The sequence below is a fragment of the Dasypus novemcinctus genome, chromosome 6 (genome assembly GCF_030445035.2).
Source record: "Dasypus novemcinctus isolate mDasNov1 chromosome 6, mDasNov1.1.hap2, whole genome shotgun sequence".
NCBI lineage: Eukaryota > Metazoa > Chordata > Mammalia > Cingulata > Dasypodidae > Dasypus > Dasypus novemcinctus.
The window spans coordinates 90,595,067-90,619,897 of NC_080678.1; the positions used below are offsets into that span (position 1 = coordinate 90,595,067).

The 24,831-nt window shown below is 39.5% G+C and overlaps 1 protein-coding gene across 4 annotated transcripts in view; it reads left to right on the forward strand.

Annotated features, from left to right (window-relative positions):
- MARCHF8 (membrane associated ring-CH-type finger 8) overlaps positions 1–24,831 on the forward strand; it is a 288,365-nt gene that overhangs the window by 125,816 nt on the left and 137,718 nt on the right. Inside the window, exon 1 of one of the 4 annotated variants that reach the window (XM_071215892.1) lies at positions 24,041–24,200. The exons of 1 other annotated variant lie outside the window; for it this stretch is intronic. The gene's annotated coding sequence lies outside the window, so the exon portion shown is untranslated. Of the gene's footprint in view, positions 1–24,040; positions 24,201–24,385; positions 24,604–24,831 lie in introns of those variants that run through there. 2 more of the 4 variants (XM_004451088.5, XM_023586747.3) reach the window with 2 other exon arrangements.

Below are 24,831 nucleotides of genomic sequence, written 5' to 3' on the forward strand. Positions count from 1 at the left end.
ATCTTTCTGTTTGGTTGGTTGTTTCCTGGAGACTAAAACTTTTTCCTCTTAGTTTTTGGAATCTGCAAGTTCACTAAGATGACTCTAGGTATGAGTCTTTTTTCATTCCTTTTTCTTGACACTTGGTGTGCCCGTTCATTCTAAGACCTTGAAATTTTCTATGGCTCAGGGATTTATGGTTTATTAGAAAGGGAATAAAATGTAAAGGACAAAATCATAATGAAGAAAATGCAAGGACGGATAGTAAATTAGCCCCAAAGCTCATATCCAGTCTGCTTAAGAAGGGGATCAAACATTTTATTCTACTCAGAATAGGAAAACGTGAGCGAAGTTGAGCTGTTAGACTGTATGGCATTTTTTTGGTTATAATCTCTTTTTTTTTTTAAAGATTTCTTTTTTTAAATTTATTTCTCTCCCCTCCCCACACCCAGTTGTCTGCTCTGTGTCCATTCGCTATGTGTTCTGTGACTGCTTCTATCCTTATCAGCAGCACCAGGAATCTGTGTTTCTTTTTGTTGCGTTATCTTGTGTCAGCTCTCCGTGTGTGCGGCGCCATTCTTGGGCAGGCTGCACTTTCTTTTGCGCTGGGCGGCTCTCCTACGGGGCGCACTCCTTGCATGTGGGGCTCTCCTATGCGGGGGACACCTCTGCATGGCATGGCACTCGTTACGCACATCAGCACTGCACGTGGGCCAGCTCCACACGGGTCAAGGAGGCCTGGGGTTTGAACTGCGGACCTCCCATGTGGTAGGTGGACACCCTATCCATTGGGCCAAGTCCGCTTCCCATAATCTCACCTTTAATATTTTGAACATAATCTTGTTTTACCAAAACAAATATAGACAAGTATTATACCAGTCTTTTACTATTAGCCTATCATATGCATGCTGATTGAAAAAAATAGTTTCAATTAAGACACTTGATTTAGTGGTGTTTAAAAACATTAAGATGTAAATAGGTGCATTTCCTGTAATTAAAAGTTGATATTAAAAAGGAAACATTGTGAACTCCTGTTGCCCATTTAACAAATCAAAAAGATAGATGGGTGTATTGTAACCTATATGTATATACACATTTCTATAATTGTTGCTATATGTAACAATCTGTATATTAAGCTAATCATGAATTCTTACTGATGTCTTTATAACCACATGGATCATTCTTGCCTCTTCCTCTTATTTGTAAATTCCACTCCAACAGTGAGAAACCTCGCTCCCATCCATTTCCTTAATTACTCAATTCCAGTGTACATTTATAGTGGTATGAGAATTATGAACTTGTACCCTTGTCGGGAAATACTTTATCAATTAGAGTATAAATGTTTACATGCAGTTTCTTTTGTCCGTAGTTTTACAGACTCCACTCATTTCCAAAGTCACTTAGGTCGATACCTTTTGCCCCTAATCCTTTCAGTGAAGTTTCTTCATATATTTAATACAGTTAGATTATTTTGTTTTATTTGCATTCCTCCTGGGATTGCATTCCATCAGGGGATTACCCAATCTTCTGAATGATGTTTTTAAAATTTTCAAACATTAAGGTTTACTCTTTGTGCTGTAAAGTTCAGTGGGTTTTGAAAAATGCATAACCTCATGTAACCACTATTATAGTATCATGCAAATAGTTTCTCCACCCTAAAAAAATTCCCTGTGCTAAGCCTCTTTGCCCCCCTCCACCAAACTCTTGGTAACCACTTTTTACTCTTGCTGTAATTTTTTATTTTCCAGATGTCATATTATTAAAATCATATGTCACTCCTTAAGACTGAATTCATTCACTTGGCAATATACTTTTTAGCGAGTCAATTTTATTGATATGTATTAATAAAGCATAAATCCATCCAAAGTGTACAATCAATGGTATTTGGTGTAAATACATATTTGTGCATTCATCACTTCATTCTTAGAGTACTTTAATTATGCCAATAATAAAAAATGAACAAAATTCATCACCTCCCAATCTCTCTCTGCTTCCCCTGCCCTATATAACTGTTCTTCTGTTTCCTTCTCTATTTATACTTCTATTTTGTAAAAACAGTCTATTATATATGCAATGTCACCCATATTCCAGTTTTACATGAGGTTTTGCTATTTTATATAGTCCCATGTTACAATTTTTAGCTTTCCTTCTAGTAATATACATGACCTTAGACTTTCCCTTTTAACCACTGTCATACCCATACAATAGCACTGCTAGTTACAAATAGCATGATAAATTTTATTTCTATTCATTTCCAAATATTGCCAAACCTTTTTTACCAATTCTACACAGATTAGCCCTCAGCTTTCCCTGCTCTAAGCTCATATTTTCTGGTGACCTATATTCTAATTATTAACACCATGAATTTATGCAATATATTTAGTTCATAATAGTGCAGTCATACAAAATTTGTCCTTTTGTGTCTGGCTTGCTTCACTCAACATAATGTTTTCCAGGTTCATCCATGTGGTCACATGCTTCACGATTTCATTTCTTCTTACTACTGCATAATATTCCATTGTGTGTGTATACTACACTTTGTTTATCCATTCATCGGTTGATGGACACTTGGGTTGCTTACAAATTTTGGTAATTGTTAATAATGCTGCTCTGAACATCAATGTGCAGATGTCTGTTCATGTTTGCTCTCAGTTCTTCTGGGTATATGCCTAGTAATGATATTGCCAGGTCCCATGTCAAGTCTATATTCAACTTCCTTAGGAACTGCCAAACAGTCCTCCACAGTGGCTGTACTATTCTACATTCCCACTAACAATAAGCATTCCTCTCTCTCCACATTCACTCCAACATTTACAGTTTTCTTTTTAATGGTGACCAGTCTAATAAATGTGAAATAATGTATCACTGTCGTTTTGATTTGCATTTCCCTAATTGCTAGTGATACTGACTTTGTCCAAAAGGTGAAAAGGCAGCCGACTCAATGGGAAAAAATATTTGGTAATCACATATCTGATAAGGGTTTAATATCCCTGATATACCAAAAAATGGTACAACCAACAACAAAAAGACAAATTACCCAATTTCAAAATGAGCAAAAGATAATTTTCCAAAAAAGAAATACAAATGGTGTAGAAACATGAAGAAATGTTAAGCATCAATATACTTTTAACATATGCCTGTCTTTCTGTGGCTTTATCATTTTGGGGGGGGGGGTGTTTTTTTAATAAAGCAGTTTTTTTAGAAGATATATTCACATACTATAGAATATCCAAAGTGTATAATCAATGACTTTTAGTGTAATCACAGTGTTGTGCATTCATCACTACAAAAACTTTTTAAACAATTACATTACTCCAGAAAGAAAAACTCCACACCCCTTAACAGTTACCTCTCAATTCCTACATCCTTCCTCAACCCTACATAATCAATAATCTAATTTCATCTTTATAAATTGTATTTACCTTTTATATAAATGGAATCATACAATATGTAGTACTTTGTGTTTGGTTCCTTTCACTTAGCATAATGACGGGTATTGCATTGAATCTATGAATCAATTTGAGTAGGACTGACATCTTCATGATGTTCAGTCTTCCAATCCATGAACGTGGACGGTCTTTCCATTTGGTTAGGTCTTTGATTTCTAGCATTGTTTTGTAGTTTTCTGCATATAGGTCCTGTACTTCTTTGATCAGATGGATTCCTAGGTATTTGAGTCTTTTTCTTGCTATTGTAAATGGATTTCCCCCCCTGATTTCCTCCTCAGATTGTTCAATACTAGTGTACAAAAATAACTGATTTTTGCATTTGATCTTGGATCCTGTCACTTTACTGAACTCGTTTATTAGCTCAAGCAGCTATATTGTAGACATTTCAGAATTTTCTAAATAAAGGATCATGTTATCCATGAATAGTGAGAGTTTTGCTGCTTCTTTTCCTTTTTTTTTTCCCTTGACTAATGGCCCTAGCTAGAACTCCTAGCACAGTGCTAACAGTGGTGACAATGGCTATCATCTTTTTCCCGATCTTAGAGGGAAAGCTTTCAACCTTTCCACATTGAGAACGATGTTGGCTTTGGGTTTTTCATGTTCCCTTTATTATATTGAGAAATTTCCCTTCTATTCCTAACTTTTGAAGTGTTTAAGAAGGAATGCTGGATTTTCTTAAATGCTTTTTCTGCATAGATTGACATTATCATGTGTTTTTTCCTTCACATTGTTAATGTATTATGTTCATTGATTTTCTTATGTTGAACCACCCTTGCATAGAAGGAATAAGCCACACTTAGTTGTGGTGTATAATTCTTTTATACTCTCTTGGATTCTATTTGCAAATATTTTGTGGAGGATTTTAGTATCTATGTTCATTAGAGAGTATGGTCTGTAATTTTTTTGCAGTGTCTTTTCTAACTTTGATATCAGGGTGATGTTTGCTTCATAAAATGTGTTGGTATTTTTCCCTCTTCAGTTTTTTTGGAAGAGTTTAAACAGGATTGGTGTTAATTCTTCTCAAAATGCTTAGTAGAATTCAGCTGTGAAGCCATTTGGTCCTAGACTTTTCTCTGTTGGGAGCTTTTTGATGACTGATTCAATCTCTTTCAATGTGATTGATTTGTTAAGTTCTTTTATTTCTTATAAAGTCAATGTAGGTTGTGTCTTTCTAGGTTTGTCCATTTCTCCTAGATTATTTAGTTTGTTGGCATACAATTTCTCACAGTATCCTCATGATCTTTTTTATTTCAGTCGGGTCAGTTGTAACTTCCCCCCTTTTGTTTCTGCTTGTATGTATTTGCGTCACCTCTCTTTTTCTCTGTTAGTATAACTAAGGGTTTGTCAGTTTTAATTATTGATCTTCTCATAGAGCCAGCTTATGGTTTTGTTGATTTTTCTCTTGTTTTTTCTTCTCAATTTCATTTATTTCTGCTTTAATCTTTCTTATTTCTTTCCTTCTCCTTGCTTTGGGAATGGTGTATTGTTCTTTTCCTAGTTTCTCTATTTGTTCAGTTAGACCTTTGATATTAGCTCTTTAAAAATTTGATGAAAAACAAGTAATTTACAGATCCAAGAATCTCAACCCAAAGTAGAATAATCAGTGAAATCTATAAACTTCCTTTTTAGCAGTGCCTTGATTGAATCCCATAAGTTTCAACAAGTTGTGTTTCATTTTCATTCACCTCAAAATATTTACTAATTTCACTTATAAATTTACTCCTTTACCCACTGTTTAAGGATGCATTGTTCAGCCTCCACATGTTTGCGAATTCTCGTCTCTCCCATCTGTTACTAATTTCCAGTTTCGTTCCATTATACTTTGAGAATGTGCTTTTTATAATTTCAGTCTTTTTATATTTATTGATACCTGCCTTGTCACCTAACATGTGTTCTATCCTGGAGAAAGACCCATGAGAACTTGAGAAGAATGTATAACCCGCTGATTTGGAATGCAGCATTCTGTATATATTTGTTAGGTCTAGCTCGTTTATCATATTGTTTAAGTTCTCTGTATCCATGTTGGTTTTCTGTCTAGTTGTCCTGTCTAATTATGTGAGTGGTGCATTGAAGTGTCCAATTATTATTTTAGAGAAGTCTATTTCTCCCTTCAGCTTTGTCAGAATTTACTTCATGTTTTCAGTCACACCCTGGCTAGGTAAGTAGATATTAATGATTGTTATTCCATCCTGGTGGGTTGTCCCTTTTATTAATATATAATGGCCTTCTTTATCTCATAATTTTTTGCATTTAAAGTCTGTTTTGTCCATTATTAGTACAGCTACCCCTGCTCTTTTTTGGTTACTGTTCACGTGGAGTTTCTTTTTCCAATCTTTAACTTTCAGCTGATTTGTATCCCTCAGTCTAAGGCAGGGGTTCTCAACCTTTTTTGTTCCACAGACCCCTTTGCCAGTCAAGTGAAAACCTTGGACCCCTTATTAAGTCCACACTGTACTGTATATTACTTAATAAATATATCACAGCCGCACCAACATGTCCCCACTAGAATAATGCTTTTTAAATTTCAATTGAAGCTCACGGACCCCTTGTTAAGAACCCCTGGTATAAGGTGAGAGTCTTGTAGGCAGCATGTGGATGGCTCATGTTTTTTTAATCCATTTGCAGCCTGTATCTTTTGAATGGGGAGTTTAATCCATTCACATTTAATGATAATACTGTAAATACATTATTTACTTCTACCATTTTATTCTTGGTTTTCAAATGTCATATCTTATTTTAATCTGTCCTTTTACTCTGTTGGTAATCCTTCCTGGTATTCTTGCCTTCTACACTCTCCTCCAAGCCTCTCTCTCCTGTCTTTTTCTTTTGGGTTCTCAGGCTCCCTTTAATATTTCCTGCAATGGCAGATTCTTTATTATGAACTGTCTTAGTTTCTGTTTATTTGTGAGTCTTCTTTTTAAAAGATTTATTTTATTTATTTCTTTCCCTTCCCGCCTCCCCCTCCCCCATTGTCTGCTCTGCTCTCTTGTGTCCATTTGCTGTGTGTTCTTCTGTGTCCGCTTGCATTCTCGGCAACACCAGGAATCTGTGTCTCTTTTTGTTGCATCGTCTTGCTGCGTCAGCTCTCCTGCAGCGCCACTACTGGGCAGGCTGCACATTTTTTGCATGGGGTGGCTGTCCTTGCAGGGGCACACTCCTCCTTACACATGGGGCTCCCCTATGCGTGGGACACCCCTGCATGGCATGGCACTCCTTGCATGTGGCAGCACTGCACATGGGCCAGCTCACCACACAGGCCAGAAGGCCCTGAGTTTGAACCCTGGACCTCCTATATGGTAGGCGGGCACTCTATCAGTTGAGCCACATCCACTTCCCTGTGAATCTTTTAAAGTCACCTTCAGATTTGAAGGACAATTTTGCTGATGAAGAATTCTTGACTGACAGTTTTTCTCTTTCAGTATCCTAATTGTATCATACCACTCACTGTCTTTTCGCCTCCATGGCTTCTGGTGAGAAATCCATACTATTACTGAATGTCCCTTGTATGTGATGGTTTCCTTCTACCTTGCTACTCTCAGAATTTTCTCTTTATCTTTGATGTTTGAAATTCTGAGCAGTAGGTATCTTGGAGTAGGTCTATTTCAGAATTATTCTGATTGGAATACCCTGTGCTTCTTGGACATGTAAATTCATTTCTTTCATGAGAGTTGGGAAATTTTCAGCCATTATTTCCTCACATCTTTTTCTGCCCCTTTTCCCTTCTCTCTTCTAAAAGAAGACACATATATTATTGCATTTCATGTTATTATTCAACTTCCTGAACACCTGGTCATTTTTTTTTTCCTTTTTTTTCTCTGTTCTTTTCAATTTCAGCTGTTCTGTCTTCTGTATCACTTACCTTCTATCATTTCGAGTCTGCTGTTGTAAGCCTCTAATGTGTTTTTTAATAATTAATGGCTTTTATTATAATCACAGTGTTGTGCATTCATCACCACAAAAAAATTTTAGAATGATTTAAACTCCACACACCTTAGCATGCTTCCCTCAGGCCTACATAACCACTAATTTATGAATTGATTTGTATTTACATTTTCTATAAATGGAATCATACAGTGTATTACACAATATAATTAGTTTATAGTAGCACAGTCACACAGTATTTGTCCATTTGTGTCTGGCTTGGTTCACTCAACATAATGACCTCTAGGTTCATCCATGTAGTCATATACTTTGTGACTTCATCTCTTCTTTTTTTTTTTTAAAGATTTATTTCTCTCCCCTTCCCCCCCCCCACCCCGTTTGTCTGTTCTCTGTGTCTATTTGCTGCATCTTCTTTGTCCGCTTCTGTTGTCAGCGGTACGGGAATCTGTGTTTCTTTTCGTTTCGTCATCTTGTTGTGTCAACTCTCTGTGTGTGCGGCACCATTCCTGGGCAGGCTGCACTTTCTTTCGCACTGGGCGGCTCTCCTTATGGGGCGCACTCCTTGTGTGTGGGGCTCCCCTATGCGGGGGACACCCCTGCGTGGCACGACACTCCTTGCGCACATCAGCACTGCGCATGGGCCAGCGGCACACGGGTCAAGGAGGCCTGGGGTTTGAACCGCGGACCTCCCATGTGGTAGACGGATGCCCTAACCACTGGGCCAAGTCTGCCGCCTTCATCTCTTCTTACAGCTGCATAATATTCCATCACTGTGAATACACCACAGTTTATCCATCAGTTGATGGATATCTGGTTTGTTTCCAATTTTTGGCAATTGTGAATAACGCTGCTATGAACATCAGTGTACAGATGTCTTTTCCTGTCACTGTTCTCAGTTCTGCTGGGTATATTCCCAGTAGAGGTATTGTAGGGCCATGTGGCAGATCTATACAAATATTCCTTAGGAACTGCCAAACAGTCCTCCACATTGGCTGTACCATTCTACATTCCCACCAACAATAAATAAATGTTCTGCTCTCTCCACATCCTCTCCAACACTTGTAGTTCTCTGTCTTTTTAATAGTGGTCATTTTGATAGGTATGAAATATCTCATTGTAGTTTTGATTTGCATTTGCATTTCCCTATGATGAACTTTTTTTTTTTTGCCATTTTTATTTTTTCTTTGGACGAATTATTGAAGTATTTTGCCCATTTTTTGATCAGGTCGTTTTTCTTTTTATTATTGAATTGTAACATCTTTATATATCATGGATATTAAGCCCTTGTCAGTAATGTGATTTCCAAATATTTTCTCCCATTGAGTCAGCTGCCTTTTCACCCTTTTGACAAAATCTTTTGAGGTACAAAAGTGTTTAATTTTGAGGAGGTCCCATTTATCTTTTTTATTTTGTTGTGCATGCTTTGGGTATAAGGTCCAAGAAGCCACCACCTACTACAAGGTCTTTAAGATGTTTCCCTACATTTTCTTGTAGTTTTATGGTCCTGGATTTTACATTTAGGTCTTTGAACTATTTTGAACTGATTCTTGTGTAGGGAATGTGATAGGGGTCCCCTTTCTTTTGGTTATTGATGTCCAGTTCTCTCAGCTCCATTTGTTGAGGAGACTCTTTTGTCCCATTGGCATGGACTTGGTAAGTTTGTCAAAAACCAGCTGGCCATGTAGGTGAGGGTTTATTTCTGGACTCTGAATTCTATTCCAATGATCAGTGTATCTATCTGTGCCAGTACCATGCTGTTTTGACCAATGTAGACTCATAATATGTTTCATGGTCAGGCAATGAAATTCCTCCCATGTTGCTCTTCTTTTATAGGATGCTTTTGGCTATTTGGGTGCACTTTTCCTTCCAAATGAATTTGGCAATTGATTTCTTTATTTCTGTAAAGTAGGCTGTTGGAATTTTGATTGGTATTGCACTGAACCTGAATTAGTTTGGGTAGGATTGACATCTTCATGCTATTTCATTTTGCAATCTATGAGCATAGAATGTTTAGGTCTTCTTTGATTTCTTTTAGCATTATTTTGTAGTTTTCTGCATATAGGCCCTATACTTCTTTGATTAAATGGATTCCTAGGTATTTGAGTCTTTTTCTTGCTATTGTAAATGGAATTTTTTCCCTGATTTCTTCCTCAGATTGTTTGATACTAGTGTACAAAAACATTACTGATTTTTTAGTTTCAATCTTGTATCCTGCCACTTTGCTGAACTTGTTTATTAGCTCAAATACCTTGTCATAGACATTTCAAATTTTTTAAAAAATAGGCTCATGTCATCCACAAAGAGTGAGGGTTTTGCTTCTTCTTTTCCTGTTTGGATGCTTTTAATTTTTTTCTTCTTGTCTAATTGCTCTGGTTAGAACTTCAAGTACAATGTTGAATAACAATCGTGATGGTGGGTGTCCTTGTCTTGTTCCCAATCTTAGACTGAAAGCTTTCAGCCTTTACACACTGAATACAGTGTTGGCTGTGAGTTTTTCATATATGCATTTTTATCATATTGAGGAATTTTCCTTATAGTCCTGTCTTTCAAAGTTTTATTTATCAAGAAAGGATGCTGGATTTTGTCAAGGGCCTTTTCTGCATCAGTTGAGGTGGTCTTGTGGGGTTTTTTTCCCCTTCAGTTTGTTAATGTGGTATATTACATTGATTGATTTTCTTATATTGAACCATTCTTGCATACCAGTAATAAATCCCACTTGATTGTGATGTATAAGTCTTTGGTTATGTTGTTGGTTCCTGATTTGCAAGTATTTTGTTGGGAATTTTTGCATCTCTGTTTATTGGAAAAATTGGTCTGTAATTTTCTTTTCTTGTAGTGTCTTTATCTGGCTTTGGTATTAGGGTATGCTGGCTTCATGAACTGTGTTGCATAATTTTCCCTTTGATTTTTTGAAGAGTTTAAATGGGATTGGTATTAATTCTTCTCAAAATTCACCTATGAACCCATCTGGTCCTGGGCTTTTCTTTTTTGGGAGATTTTTTATGTCTGATCCAATCTCTTTAAATGTTATTGGTTTGTTAAGTTCTTTTATTTCTTATAGTGTCATTGTAGGTTGTTTTTGCATTTCTAGGAATTTGTCCATTTTGTTTGGGTTGTCAAATTTGTTGGTATACATTTTCTCATAATACCCTCTTGTGATCCTTTTTATTTCAGGGTCAGTTGTAACTTCCCCCCTTTCATTTCTGATTGTATTTATTTTCTCCTTTCTTTTTTTCTTTGTTAGTTCTAGTTAGGGGGTTGTCAATTTTATTGTTCTTCTCAAAGAACCAGCTTTTGGTTTTGTTGTTTTTTCTCTATTTTTTTTGTCGCAGTTTCATTTATTTATGCTCTAATCTTTTTTATTTCTTTCCTTCTCCTTGCTTTGGGAATGGTTTACTGTTCTTTTCCTAGTTTCTCCAGTTGTTCATGTAGATCTTTGATTTTAGCTCTTTCTTCTTTTTTAATATAAGCAATTAAGGGCTTATATTAAGTTTTGATAAGTTTTCTTCTCATTTTCATTTGTTTCAGTATATTTACTGATTTCACTTGCAATTTCTTCTTTGACCCACTGATTATTTAGCTTCCACCCATTTGCAAATTTACCTCTTTCCTGAATATTATCGATTTCCAATTTAATTTCATTATGATCTGAGAAGGTACTTTATATAATTTCATTCTTTTTATATTCATTGAGAACATATTGTGACATAAAATGTATTCTATCCTGGAGAAAGATCCATGGGCACTTGCGAAGAAAGTATAACCTGCTGAGTTTGGGTCCAACATTTTATATATATGTCTTTTAGGTCTAACTTGTTTATCATACTGTTCAAGTTCTCTGTTTCTTGTTGACTTTCTGTCTAGTTATTCTATCTAATCATGTGAGTGATGTGTTGGAGTCTCCAATGCTATTGTATAGATGTCTGTTTCTTCCTTCAGTTTTGCCAGATTTTGCCTCAATTATTTTTTTCAACCTTTTACTTTCTAAGATGAATCTCTTGTAAGAAGCATATGGATGGCTGATTGTTTTTTTATCCATTCTGTCAGCCTATATCTTTTGAATGGAGAGTTTAATCCATTCACATTCCATGATATTACTGTAAATGCATTTTTTACTTATATAATTTTATTCTTTGGTTTTCATATGTCATATCTGATTTTCATCTGTCTTTTTACTCTTTTGGTTATCCTTTCTACTATTCTTTATTCTGTACTCTCCTTCAAGCTTCTCTCTCCTGTATTTTTCTTTTAGCATCTAAGGCTTCCTTTAATATTACCTGCAAAGGTGGATTCTGTTTTTATAAACTCTCTTAGTTTCTGTTTGTTTATGAATATTTTATACTCATATTTCTTCATATTTAAAGAACAGTTTTGCTGGATAAAGAAGTCTTGCCTGATAGTTTTTTTGTTTCTGTATCCTATTTGTATCATACCACTGTCTTCTCACCGCCATAGTTTCTGGTGAGAAATCTATACTAAGTATTACTGGGCATCCCTTAAATGTGATGGTTTGCTTCTCCCTTACTGCTCTTATAATTTTCTCTTTATCTTTGATAAAGATAACTACATTCTAAGTAGTAGGTATCTTGGAGCTCTATTCAGATTTATTTTAACGGGGGTACGCTATGCTTCTTGGGCATGTAAATTCATTTCTTTCATGAGAGTTGGAAAATTTTCAACTATTATTTCCTCAGATACTCTTTCTGCCCCTTTTCACTTCTCTTCTCCTTCTGGAACTCCCATCACACATATGTTTTTGTGTTTCATGTTGTCATTCAACTCCCTGAATCCCTGCTCAATTTTTTCCATTCTTTTCTCTCTTCTTTCTTCAATTTCAGCCGTTCTGTCTTCAGTATCACTTATTCTTTCTTCTGTCATTTCAAGTCTTGTCATCTGTCTCTAATGTTTTTTTCTATTTTTTTGTGTGTGTGGTTTTTAAAAAATATTTATTTTATTTATTTCTCCCCAACCCTCATTTTTTGCAATTGCTGTGTCCATTTCTTGTATTCTGGTCTTATTTTTCTAGGAGGCACCAGGAACTGAACCCAGAACCTCCCATGTGGGAAGGAGGCATCTAATCACCTGAACTACCTCCACTCCCTGCTGTTGTTAAGTCCTTCATTGTGTTTCCTTGCTGTAACTTGATTGTGTCATCTTGTTGCATGAACTTGCCATGCCAGCCTGTCATGTCAGCTTGCCATCTTGCTCATCTTCTCCAAGAGGGACCAGGTACTGAATTTACACGTCCTATGTGGTAGGTGGGAGCTCAGTTGCCTGAACCACATCTGTTTCCCTCTAATATGTTTTTGGTCTCACCTATTGTATCTTTTATTCCCATGAGCTCTATTACTTTTTATGTTAGTCAGCAAAAGGGTGCTGATGCAAAATACCAGAAATTGGTTGGTTTTTATAAAGGATATTTATTTGGGGTAGGAGCTTACAGATACCAGGCCATAAAACATAAATTATTTCCCTCACCAAAGTCTATTTTCATGTATTGAAGCAAGATGTCTGCCGATGTCTGCCAGGGTTCAGGCTTCCTAGGTTCCTCCCTTCCAGGGTCTTGCTTTTCTCTGGGTTCAAGACTCCTTTCTTCCCAGGACTTGCTTCTTCCTGGGCTCAGGGTTCCTCTCTTCCTGGGGCTGACTTCTCTTTCCTCTGTGAGCCTCCTTCCCAGGGCTCCAGCTTAAGGCTTCAGCATCAAACTCCAACATCAAAACTCCAACATCAAAAACCCTCAGCTCTGTCCTTTGCCATGCTTTTTATCTGTGAATCCCCCACCCACCAAGGGACGGGGACTCAACGTCCTATTGATGTGGCCCAATCAAAGCCCTAATCATAAATCATGCGCAGGTGCAGACCAGATTACAAACATAATCCAATATCTATTTTTGGAATTCATAACCATATCAAATTGCTACACTTTTCTATTCTGGTTTTCAAATTTTTCTTTGTGCTCACTCAACGTCTTGAAGTCGTTTATCTCTTTAGCCATATTATCCTTTCAACTCATTAATTTGATTTTGGAAATTTGTATGCATCTCATTGTCTCAAATCCTGTGTGTCTTCTCTGTTTTTATATATCCTTTTCTTGGGCCATATCTTCCATTTTCTTCATATGACTTATGACTTTTTGCTGCTGTCAAGGCATGTGATTAGGATGGTAAGTTTACTCAGATGTTCAATTCTCTTTTTCGTAGGGATTTAGTGGTGTGAAGCTGTGTGTTACTGCTGCTCTTTGATTCTGGTTTCAACCTGGGTCTTTAAGATTGTCCCTGTTAGTTGCTCAAAACTAGGCTCTGGACCCAATAATGGGTTGCAGACCCGCTTCCTAGGGCCTAGGGGATGGAGGCTATAAAGGCTGGAAAAAGCCTCTCTTACTTATTGACTTTTAATTTCCTCGCGTGTACTTCCTTGGTTTGCCAGCAGATAGTACATTTTGGCAGCCTTCTCAGTTCATTGCCTGATTGGATTATGCTTGCTGCAACACAGACTAGATCAATATGATATTGGTTCCTGCCTGGAGACTAAAAACCTTGTAATTCAAACTTTGCAGAGACAGTTCAGGCTTCGCTGGCAACCTCCTCCCTTTTCCCTGGTAGGAGATAATCCCAGTCCCCTCTGCATCCTAACCAGTCAGTCCCGGATAGTAGAGAGGGTGGTCAAGAGGGTCGGGTGTCTTTAGTCCCTGATCTCTTTAGTCCAGAGCTGGCCCCCAAGGCAAACAAAGATGTGGCCCCACCTGGCAGGAAGGGTGCATGGGACACAGCAGACCAGATCTGTCCCTCAAAATCTGAGTCAGCCTAGGCCGTGTCCCTCTCTTTCTCCCCTTTCCTGGGAAGGTGGATCTCTAGGGCCCTCTTTGTAGCCATCAGCCCAGAGGCCTGAGTATTCAAAAGTGTCTTTAGTGTAGCAGCCATGGCTTTTAATTCACAGTGTTGCCATCATGATTCTTTTCCTTTGTTCCTCTCTTTTCTGGGTGGTGTCCAGCCTTCCCCTGGTGTCCTAAACTCTAGAAGATTTTTTCCCAGGCTGTTTCAGTCTGTCTGCTATTTTTCTGGGACAGAAGAGAGTCCTGTGTCTTTCTATTCTTCCATCTTCTCAGAATTCTAAAGTATTTTTTTTTCTCTCCCCTTCCCCGCCCCTCCCCTCCCAGTTGTCTGCTTTCTGTGTCCATTTGCTGTGTGTTCTGTGTCTGCTTGTATTCTTGTCAGCGGCACCCAGAATCTGTGTCTCGTTTTCTCTTGCGTCATCTTGCTGCATCAGCTCTCCATGTGTGCGGCACCATAGCTGGGCAGGCTGCACTTTTTTTGCCCTGGGCAGCTCTCCTTACGGGGCGCACTCCTTGTGCATGGGGCTCTCTTACGCAGGGGACACCCCTGCATGGCACAGCACTCCTTGCGCACATCAGCACTGCACATGGGTCAGGAGGCCCTGGTTTTGAACCTTGGACCTCCCATGTATGTGGTAGGCCAATGCCCTATCCATTGGGCCAAATCTGCTTCCCTCTAATGTGTTTTTAATCTCACCTATTGTTTCTTTCATTTCCATGAGCTCTGTTATTTTTCTATTTAAATTTTCTATTTTTTCTTTGTATTCACTGTGTCTTTTTTAAAATATATTTTTATTTTTAAAAATTATTTAGATTACATAAAATGGTACATTAAAAAATATGAGTGATTTCCATATGCCCCACACCTCCCACTTTTCCCCACATTAACAACTTCTTTCATTAGTGTGGTACATTCATTGCAATTTATGAGCACATTTTGAGACATTGCCACTAAGCATGGATTATAGTTTAAATTGTAGTTCACACTCTCACTCAATTCTGTAGGTTATAGCAGCATATATAATGGCCTGTATATGTCATTGCAATGCCATTCAGGACAATTCTAAGTGCTGAAAATGCCCCCATGTTACACCTCTTTTTCCCACTCCCTGACTTCAGCACCTCCAGTGGACACTGTCCACATCAAAGATATAATTTCTTCCATTGTTAGAATCACAGTTCCCAATCCTGAGGATTCTGGGATGGTGATGCCCACTACACCTCTAATTGAGATGGGGCTTTGATCCCATATGGCTGTGGATGGTACTCTCTTGCTTGCAGTTGTAGACTCTCAGTTCCTTGGAGTGGTGGTTTCCATCCTCACCTCCTTGTTAGTTGCCCTGGATGAGTTCCATGAACTGGAGAGTAGATGCTGCAACTCTTCTAAGGTTCAGGACCCACTGACATGTAGACAGTCCAGAGATTTAAGGCTCTTGGATGTTCACCTGCCAACTCCTGCACCAACTATAGGTTCAAATAAAAGGAACAGAAGAGGCATGTGTGGAGAAGTCCCATCTGAGTCCAACTCTGTCACACTCAGGAGCACAAACTCCAAAGTAGGGCCCACTGGCAAGGCACCAATTTCTGGAGCTATCTGGCATGACCATAGGAACCTGGGTGTCTCCAGAGCCCCCAGGAGCCCCACTATTTGGGGGCAGTATCTACTTCGACTGTGTATGAGAGCCTGATGAGGTGCGCATAAGCATTACCTCTCTGATGACCTCCCAGCTCACTTTGAAGTCTCTTAGCCATATAAACTCATTTGTCTTTACCATTTCCCCCTTTTATTCAAGGTCTTTTCCCAGTTGCATCACCAGTCAGTGTATGGTAGTATTCCTTCGATGCCAGGAAGGCTCATCCCTGGGACTTAGGTCCCACACTGGGCAGAATGTAATGCATTTATCTGCTGAGTTTAGCTTAAAGAGTGGCCATATTTGAGCAACCTAGAGGCTCTCAGAAATGTAACTCTAAGGCACCCTACAACACTAGGCTATGTTGCAATTTCAAGAGCAAAGATTCATAAGTCGTCAATATCAAGGGCCCATCAATGGACCATCCTTTTTCACTAGTCATTGCCCCTGTACTTGGGGGATTGTTGCTGGTCCAGTAGAGAATGTGGCAGAGCTCCCCCCAATGGGAATTCAATATTCTTTTGGTTCTTGTGTGAATCTCTACCCACTGTGGCAATGCCCCACGAACATTTGAACATATTTATATACCTTATATGTGTGCCCAGGTGAACTTCCCCTCATGTGTCCCCATTCACTGACACCCCATACCAATGATCCTCCCCTGCCATAGAGTTAACTCTTCTTCGATCCAAAATTTCTTCAAAAATGAAGGCAAGAATATCACCAAATACAATTAATAAGAAAAAGAAATGATAGTTTTAAACATAAGAAAATACAAAATAATTTAGAAAAACTAAAAGTAAAAAGGATATTAAAAAATAATAAACATTAATTTTTTTTGACGTTTTGCCTTTCATCACTGTCATATCTGTTGTCCTGTAGGTACAGTGGCATTTTCTTCCATTTCTTCCCCAGTGTCTTACTTTTTTTTCATTTTGTTTTCAAAGAAGTTTTAGGTCACAGTAAAGTCACATACAGAATAGACAGGACTCCCATATACCCAACATTCTCCCCCTTTTCCCCCTTCCCATATTCATAACCTTTTTACATGTGGGTGGTGCATTTGTTATAACTGATGTACAAATATTGAAACATCACTACTAACCACGGTCAATGGTTTACATTGTGGTTTACATTTTAGACCATACACTTTAAAAAAAAAGATTTATTTATTTCTCCCCCCTCCCTCTCATTGTCTGCTCTCTGTGTCCATTTGCTGTATGTTCTTCTGTGTCTGCTTGTATTCTCATTAGGCAGCTCCAGAAACTGATCCTGGCATCTTATGGAGTGGGAGAGAGGTGATCATTCTCTTTCACCACCTCAGTTCCCTGGTCTGTTGCATCTCTTATTGTCTCTCCTCTGTCTCTCTTTTTGCTGTGTCATCTTGCTGTATTAACTCTCTGCGTGGGCCAGCACTCCTGCGCTGGGCAGCACTCCTGCGCAGGGAAGCATTCCTTGCAGAGGGCAGCACTTCGCGTGGGCTTCCTCACCACACGGGCCAGCTTGCCTTCACCAGGAGGCACTGGGTATTGAACCCTGGACCTCCTATATGGTAGACAGGAGCCCAATTGCTTTAGCCACATCTGTTTCCAAAGAACATACACTTTTAGAAATATTTGATGAAAAATTTTGTCTTCTTGATGTCTTATATCCCTTTAGCCTTATTATTTTTCAACTCATTAATTGATTGAAAATTTGTATCTTGTTAATTGTCTCAAATCTTTTCTGTCATCTAGGGCTTTGATATATTCCTTTTCCTGGGCCATTCCATTTTATTAGTATGGCTTGTAATCTTTTGCTAATGTCTAGGCATCTGATTATGATGGTGAATTTATTCTGATGCTCAATTTCTCTCTTTTTAGGGATTTAGTGGTGGGAGTCTGTGTGTTATGGTTGTTCTTTGATTCTTGGTTCAACCTATCCTGGATCTTCAGGATTGTCCCTATTAGTTGCTCAAATCTGGACCCAGTAATGGTTTGCAGACCTGATTCCACGGGCCTTGGGTAGGGAGGCTGGAAAGGCTTGGAAAAAGCCTCTCTTACTTACCTTTAATATCCCCACTTGCACTTCCTTGATCGGCCAGCAGGTGGTGGTCTTTGACAACCCTCTCAATTCAAAGCCTGGTCTGAGTCTATTGGCTGCAAAAGGGACTGATCAATGTGATGGAGGATCTTGCCTGGAGGTTAAGAACCTCATAATGCTATTGTCTTAGAGGTCTTTCTCCAACCTGTGCTGCAGCGCCCTCTCTTCCTAGCCAGGAAATCATTCCACTCCCCTCTGCGTCCTCAACAACCATTCCCGGTCAGTAGGTAGGGTGATTTCAAGTGTTAAATCTCTAGTCTGGAGCTGGCTGCCCAGGCAAACAATGGTGCAGCCATGCCTGTCCTGGGAGGGCTCAGGGAACAGGCAGACCAAACTTGAGGGTCTAAAGCTGAGTCAGCCTTAGGCTGTGTCCCTCCCTCCCCTCATTCCTGGGGAGGTGGATCCCGGTAGCCCCCTTTGTCTGTAGCGTCTGGGTGCAGGGCTGTGAATTCAGAATTGTCTGCAGAGTGGGGGAGGGCGCCAGCAGCTGCAGGTGCAGCTGCGGCTTTAATTCATAGTTTTGCCATTGAGATTATTTTCCTTTGCGCCTCTCTTCTGGGTGGTGTCTAGCCTTCCCCTGGTGTCCTAAACTTTAGAACTTTTTCCCCAGGCCATTTCTACCTGTCCTCTAGCTATTTTTCTGGGAGAAGAGAATGTTCCATGTCTTTCTAGTCCTCCATCTTCCTGGAAGTGGCTTATTCATTTTTATTGTTCAATAATGTTTTACTGTATGGATGTATTTCATTATTCTGTCAGCAGAAAGGGCCTAGAAGCAATAAATCCTAATAGCAATGAGTGTGCTTATCACCAAGATCTTGTTTTCTAACCCAGTTCTCCAATAAAAGGAACTAGGCCTCCTTGGAGAAAAGGCTGATTCTAAGAAGTATACAAGATAAGCCTTAAGAATATTGTAGTTTCTGGAAATAAGGAAATGTTAAAAAAAATCCCACAATTTTACAGAATTTTATAGAAGGTGACATTGGAGTTAAGTGAAAGTGCTCCATGGCCATGAAACATTTGAGCAAAAAAAATAAAGTAATACTAGATTATAACTCTGAGTATAAAATAATTACCTGAGTCTATACCAATATAAATGAATAAATAATTAAATAGAAGACACAAGTCTGTACAAAAGAATTCCATATAATTTATGCTGAGACGCCTCGCTCAAGGAAGAGGAGCATAATTCCCTATGCCTTTAAATGTTGGCTGCACATAGTGACATCCTTCCAAATGGTAAATTTACTATGGAGAAACCTGGTGAACTACCTCAGTCAGGTGATCAATGTCAATATCAATAGTGATGTCATGTTGTGAGCATATATCCTTGATATGAAATGAGAAGGGCAGTCCACCTTTGTGTTTATTCATGAGAAAACCATCAGGCATTTTCCAGTTGAGGAATATTCTCTAAAATACCTGATCAGTACTTCTCAAAATTGTCAAGGTCATCAGAAGGAAAATGTGAGAAATTGTCTAAAGGAGACTACAGAGAGAGAACAACTAAATGTAATTTAGTGTACTGGTTGGGATTCAAGAACACTAAAGAAAATTAAATGAAAACTAAGGAAATTGGAATCAAATATAGGCTTTAACAAATAAAATATCAATATTGGTTCATTAATTGTAACAAATGTACCATAATATATTAATAACAGGGGAAATGATGTGAGTATATTGGATCTCTTTGTACTATTATAGCAATTTTTCTATACATCTAATAATTTTCTAAAAATAGTTTATAAAAATAAGACCTCATCCTGTAGATGCAGGAAGAAATGGAATAGCAGAAGCCTTAGTACCCATTGTAAATATGACAGGACAAGTCAACAGTGAAAAAAAATAGGTTCAACAAATTTTTGTAGAGGATAAGATAGGACAAGTAGTAGGGAATATATGTTTTTTCAAGTATTTCTCATTCTTAAATCTATGGAAAATATAAAAAGTAGAAATTTTACATATGAAATTCTTAGCTTCTGTGTAGTAAAATGCTGTCATTAAAATTTTTCACAATAATTAAAGATTAAAGAATAATTTCACACTTGGCTCAAAGAAGAATTCTAGAATGTATTATTTTATATAACAACATTTATAAATACTAATTATTAGTATTTAGTATTACTAATTATTAAATTTTGGAGAATTTTCTATAAGTACTAGAAAATTAATAGTGTTATATTCTTTATTCTAGAAAGAATTTAAGGCAGAATGTCTATGTTAAGAATTATTTCGGTGTTAGGCACTATTTTTTTTTCTTAAAAAATTTTTTTAAGTAATTTCAAACTTTTAGAACAGTTGCAAAGTTAGTACAAAACCCATACTGAGAATATCAGCAAACCCCCTCAGATACTCAAAATTACCAATTTTAACATTTTGCCACATTTGGTATATCATTCTTACTATCCATCTATCAGTTCATCTCTCTGTCTTATCAATATTCTAAACATTTGAGAGTGAGTTGTATATATACATAATGCTCCTTGAACACCTAATACTTGCATGTTCTTTTCCTTATGTAGCCATCTTAAGTACATTTATGAAGTTCAAGATGTCAACATTGATATAAAGCTTATGATCTATATTCCAGTTTTTCATATGAATCAGTAATGTCATTTTGGGCCTTTTCCCCCTCCATTTTTAGATCCCATCCAAGAACATGTATTGCATTTAATTGTTATTGTCTTTGACTGCTCTTTTTTTTTTTAATTGTAGAAACATACAGACAACATAAACTTTCCCATCTCAACCACTCCCAAGCATTTCATTCAGTGGGATTAATCACATTCACAATGTTGTGCTACCCTCACCACCTCATCTGTTACTAGAACTTTCCTATCTCCCCAAACAGAAACCATCCAACCATTATACATTAACTACACATTATCCTTGCCCCCCCCCCGAAACCTGTACTCTCTGTCTCCATGAATTTGCATTTTCTAGCTATTTCATGTAAATGGAATCATACAATTATTTGTCCCTGTTTGGCTAACGTATCAGTCAATATGCTACCCTCAAGATTCATCCTTGTAGTGGCATATATTGGAATTTTATTATACTTTAAAGCTGAGTAGTATTCCATTATATATATATTCCACATTTTATCAAGCACTGTTCTGAGTGCTCAGGAAGCAGTGTTGAACTAAACAATATTACTGCTTTCATTGAACTTATGTTCTAGAGGGGAGAGACAAAGTGCGGTATATTCAAATACTCTATTATGCTGAGGTAACAACCCAAAAAGCTCAGTGATTTAGCACAGGGTTTATTTCTCACCCAGACAAAATCCAGTGAGGTAGGCAACCACGAAAGTATTTCCTTTTTGTGGCTTTACCACTGCAATATGTGGCCTCTGAGATTGCAGGTATCTATGTGAGTGTCTCAGTTTGCCAGGTCTGTTATAACAAACTAATTGGCTTAAACAATAGGGCACAGTCACGTGGCTCAAGCAGTTGTTACAAATTCCAGGAAGGGGTAGGCAATTTCTCTATATGGCTAAGGCTTTGGAAATGAGGCTAGTAGGAGTCCCCATCAACACAAGCAGGTAGGATTTGGAATTAACTTGCTATAATAGGCCAGTACTCTGCTTGGGGTGAGTATCAAATCATCTGTGAGTAGTGCCCCCACTGACAGCCTTCCTTTGTATGTGCAGAGGGTTCTTCCCAGTTGTGCTTTTCTTCCTTGCTGGCAGTCCTAGCCTCAGCTTCAGGACAGGTGGCAAGGATCCTGACCAGGTTCTGAACCCACATTCAAGTTGTCTGTCCCCTTTCCCTCAGGACTCTGACCTATGTCACTGCCCTATTGCCAAAAGCAGTTTACATTTATTGAACACTTGGTATTGTAACGAAATGTTGTCAGGGCTTGTCTCAATTTCCTCCATAACTATTCTATTCAGTAAATGTTGTCTTTTTTTTTTTAAGATTTATTTTTTTTATTTCCCCCCCTTCCTCTCCTCCAGGAGAGGAAGCTGTTTTTGCTGTCTGTGTTGTCTTCTCATTTTCTCTCCTCCAGGATTCCCCAGGATTCGATCCTGGAGACCCCTGATGAGGCGAGAGGGTCCCTGTCAATTGCGCCATCTCAGTTTCTGGTTTTTGCTGTGCTTCACCTTGACTATCCCCTTGTCTCTCTTTTGATGTGTCATCATCTTGCTGCATGTCTCACTTGAAGGGCACTGGCTCACCACGTGGGCACTGGCTTACCACATGGGCACTTGTGGAGGTACTAGCTTGCCGCACAGGCATGCTTTCTCTTCTTTTTACCAGGAGGCCCCAGGGTTCAAACCCAGGTCCTCCCATATGGTAGGCAGAAGCTCTATCACTTGAGCCACATCTGCTTCCCGTGTCTGTTAGACAGATGGAAGAAAGAGGTTCTGAAAGGTTAAGTAAATTGCCAATATGTTATTGCCTTACTCGCCCTAGCTTTGCCTCAATGAAGACTGCTCCTCAGTCCTTCTGCACAACCTATATATCTTTCTGGAACCATGAAGCTTGTCTGTCACTTCCTGTAAAAGGAAGGGAGGATTCCACCTTCATAGATAATCAAACAACTTTTTTTTGCTCACCAGGCATGGTCTAGCTATAAGGTATACAAATGGAAGATAATATTCCTTTCACTGGAATACCTGAGGGAAAGCTAAAAGCAGCAGAAAAAGGTCAACCAGGTTGTGGCAACTGACCTTGACAAACTATTTAGTGAGATATAGGTATGGAGAAATTTCATCATCGTGCTTCCTACTCTTCATGATGTTGCATTCTAGATGTGTTATAAAAATGAGGATGTGGGAAACGGACTTGGCCCAGTGGTTAGGGCGTCCGTCTACCACATGGGAGGTCCGCGGTTCAAACCTCGGGCCTCCTTGACCCGTGTGGAGCTGGCCCATGCGCAGTGCTGATGCGCGCAAGGAGTGTCCTGACACACAGGGGTGTCCCCCGCGTAGGGGAGCCCCACGCGCAAGGAGTGCACCTCGTAAGGAGAGCCGCCCAGCACGAAAGAAAGTGCAGCCTGCCCAGGAATGGCACCGCCCACACTTCCTGTGCGGCTGAAGACAACAGAAGCGGACAAGAAACAAGACCCAGCAAATAGACACAGAGAACAGACAAGGGGGGGGGGAGTTAAATAAATAAATCTTAAAAAAAAAAATGAGGATGTTTTGACCCTGCTGTATTGACCTGGAATGTATTTTGAGCTCACTGTTTTGGCCCTGTCAATTTGCTCTTTACTGAGGCAGCCAAGTATGCAACATGATAAGAATTGTGGGGAGGACTGATTAGTTAGGTATACAATTGATCTTTTCTGGAATATTTGAGGGAATTGACCATCAACTCCTGAATTTACTGAGGAAAAAATACAAACTATTCGTCTTTTATCCAATTTTTTTCCCCGTGAGCAGTTACGTGTTCTTGTGTCCATTTGCATGTGCTGTGTGCTCTGTGTATCTGCTCTCCTCTTCCCTTTAGGAGGCATCAGGAACCAAATCTGGGAAATCCCATGTGGTAGGCAGAAAGCCCAATCGCTTCAGCCACATCTGCTTCCCTTCTTCATCCAATTTATTATGAATATTATCAGGGAAATAAAATTGACAGTTGGCTGAAACTTTATATCTGCAAAATTGGGTCTAGGAAAATGACTTGGTAGAAACACTAAAAACAGTGACAGCTATAAATTGATATGAAAACCTGAATATTGATCCAAATATTTACATAGATATATCTATCTATACACATACAAAAGCTAGTAATGCCTATGAAAATTGTAATTTAAAATAAAAGTTGTGAAGTCCCATATACCTCCCTCCTGCTCTTCCTCTGGCCAGGAAAGGCCATGGGCATCAGCCTTTCACCCCAGACTAGAGAGTAAACTCCTGTCCCCCTTTCCCATTTGTGAGGGTTGAGTAAAAAGCAAAACAAAAACCAAAAACTTTTTTTCCATTTTTTTTCCTCCAGGTTCAACATAAGGCAGGCTAAATACCCCCGCCTTCCCAAACACGAGTACTTTGTGCGGCCAGGTCCAAGGGTCACTAAAGCAGGAAGTCAAGGCTGAGGGAGCCTTTTCATTTCCTCGCCTAGGGTGGGAGGCGGCGCGTCATCTGTTGCCTCGGCGAGTCAGAGAGGTGGCAGCCCAGAGGGCGGCCACCCTCCGCTCCCAGCACGCCCTCGTCGCCAGGGCAACCGTCCTCCCCCCCGGAGGCCACGTGACGAGGCTGTCACGTGACGGTCCAGTCGGGCGTCCTTCAGCGAGGGGAGTAAACAGGCGCCTAGGTGGCGGAGTCGCGGCCTTGCAGCCTGCGCGTCTTCGGCATGGTCGCGGCGGGCCGGGCCCGCGGGGCCGCGAGCTCAGCGCCCACCTGAGGTAACTGTCGCGGCCCCCGCCGGGCGCGCCCCTGCCCGCCAGCCTCCCCGCCCGCGGCCCAGGAGGCAGCGCAGGCCCCGGCCGGAGGGGGTGTGGCTGCGGGCGCGCGGCCCGCGACAGGTGGGCCAGGCGGGGCGGCCGCGGGAGTCCGGTGCGGAGCCGGCCGACGGGCGGGGACAGGCGACGGCGCGCCGGCCCGGGGTCCTTCTCGCGCTGCCCTTGGGCCGCAGCTTGGGGTGCCAGCTGAAGTCCTGCCCTTGATGGGCTGACAGTCGTCCTTGGCCTGAGTTTCCACATCTGTAAAATGAAAGTTTGAACTGGGTGACCTGTGAGGACCTTCACCTGTGACGTTTGTGATGGGAGAAACCTGCTTATATTGGAAGCTGCCAGAGGGAACGTACAGGTAGATCTTTTTTTAAGTGCTAAGTTTTTATTTTAAAATCGATTTTCATCTGAAACGATTTGGATTCTTGTTTACTTGAGTGAAGTTTTCATAGAAAACTTCTTAGGGGAAGTCATAATGGTTTATATTATTGCTTTTTCAGGATTTTTGTTGTTGTTAATGCAATGCAACTCTCTTTTCTTAAAATCTTATTTGGAATCCTAGTTTGTAAAATTTATTAAAAAAGAA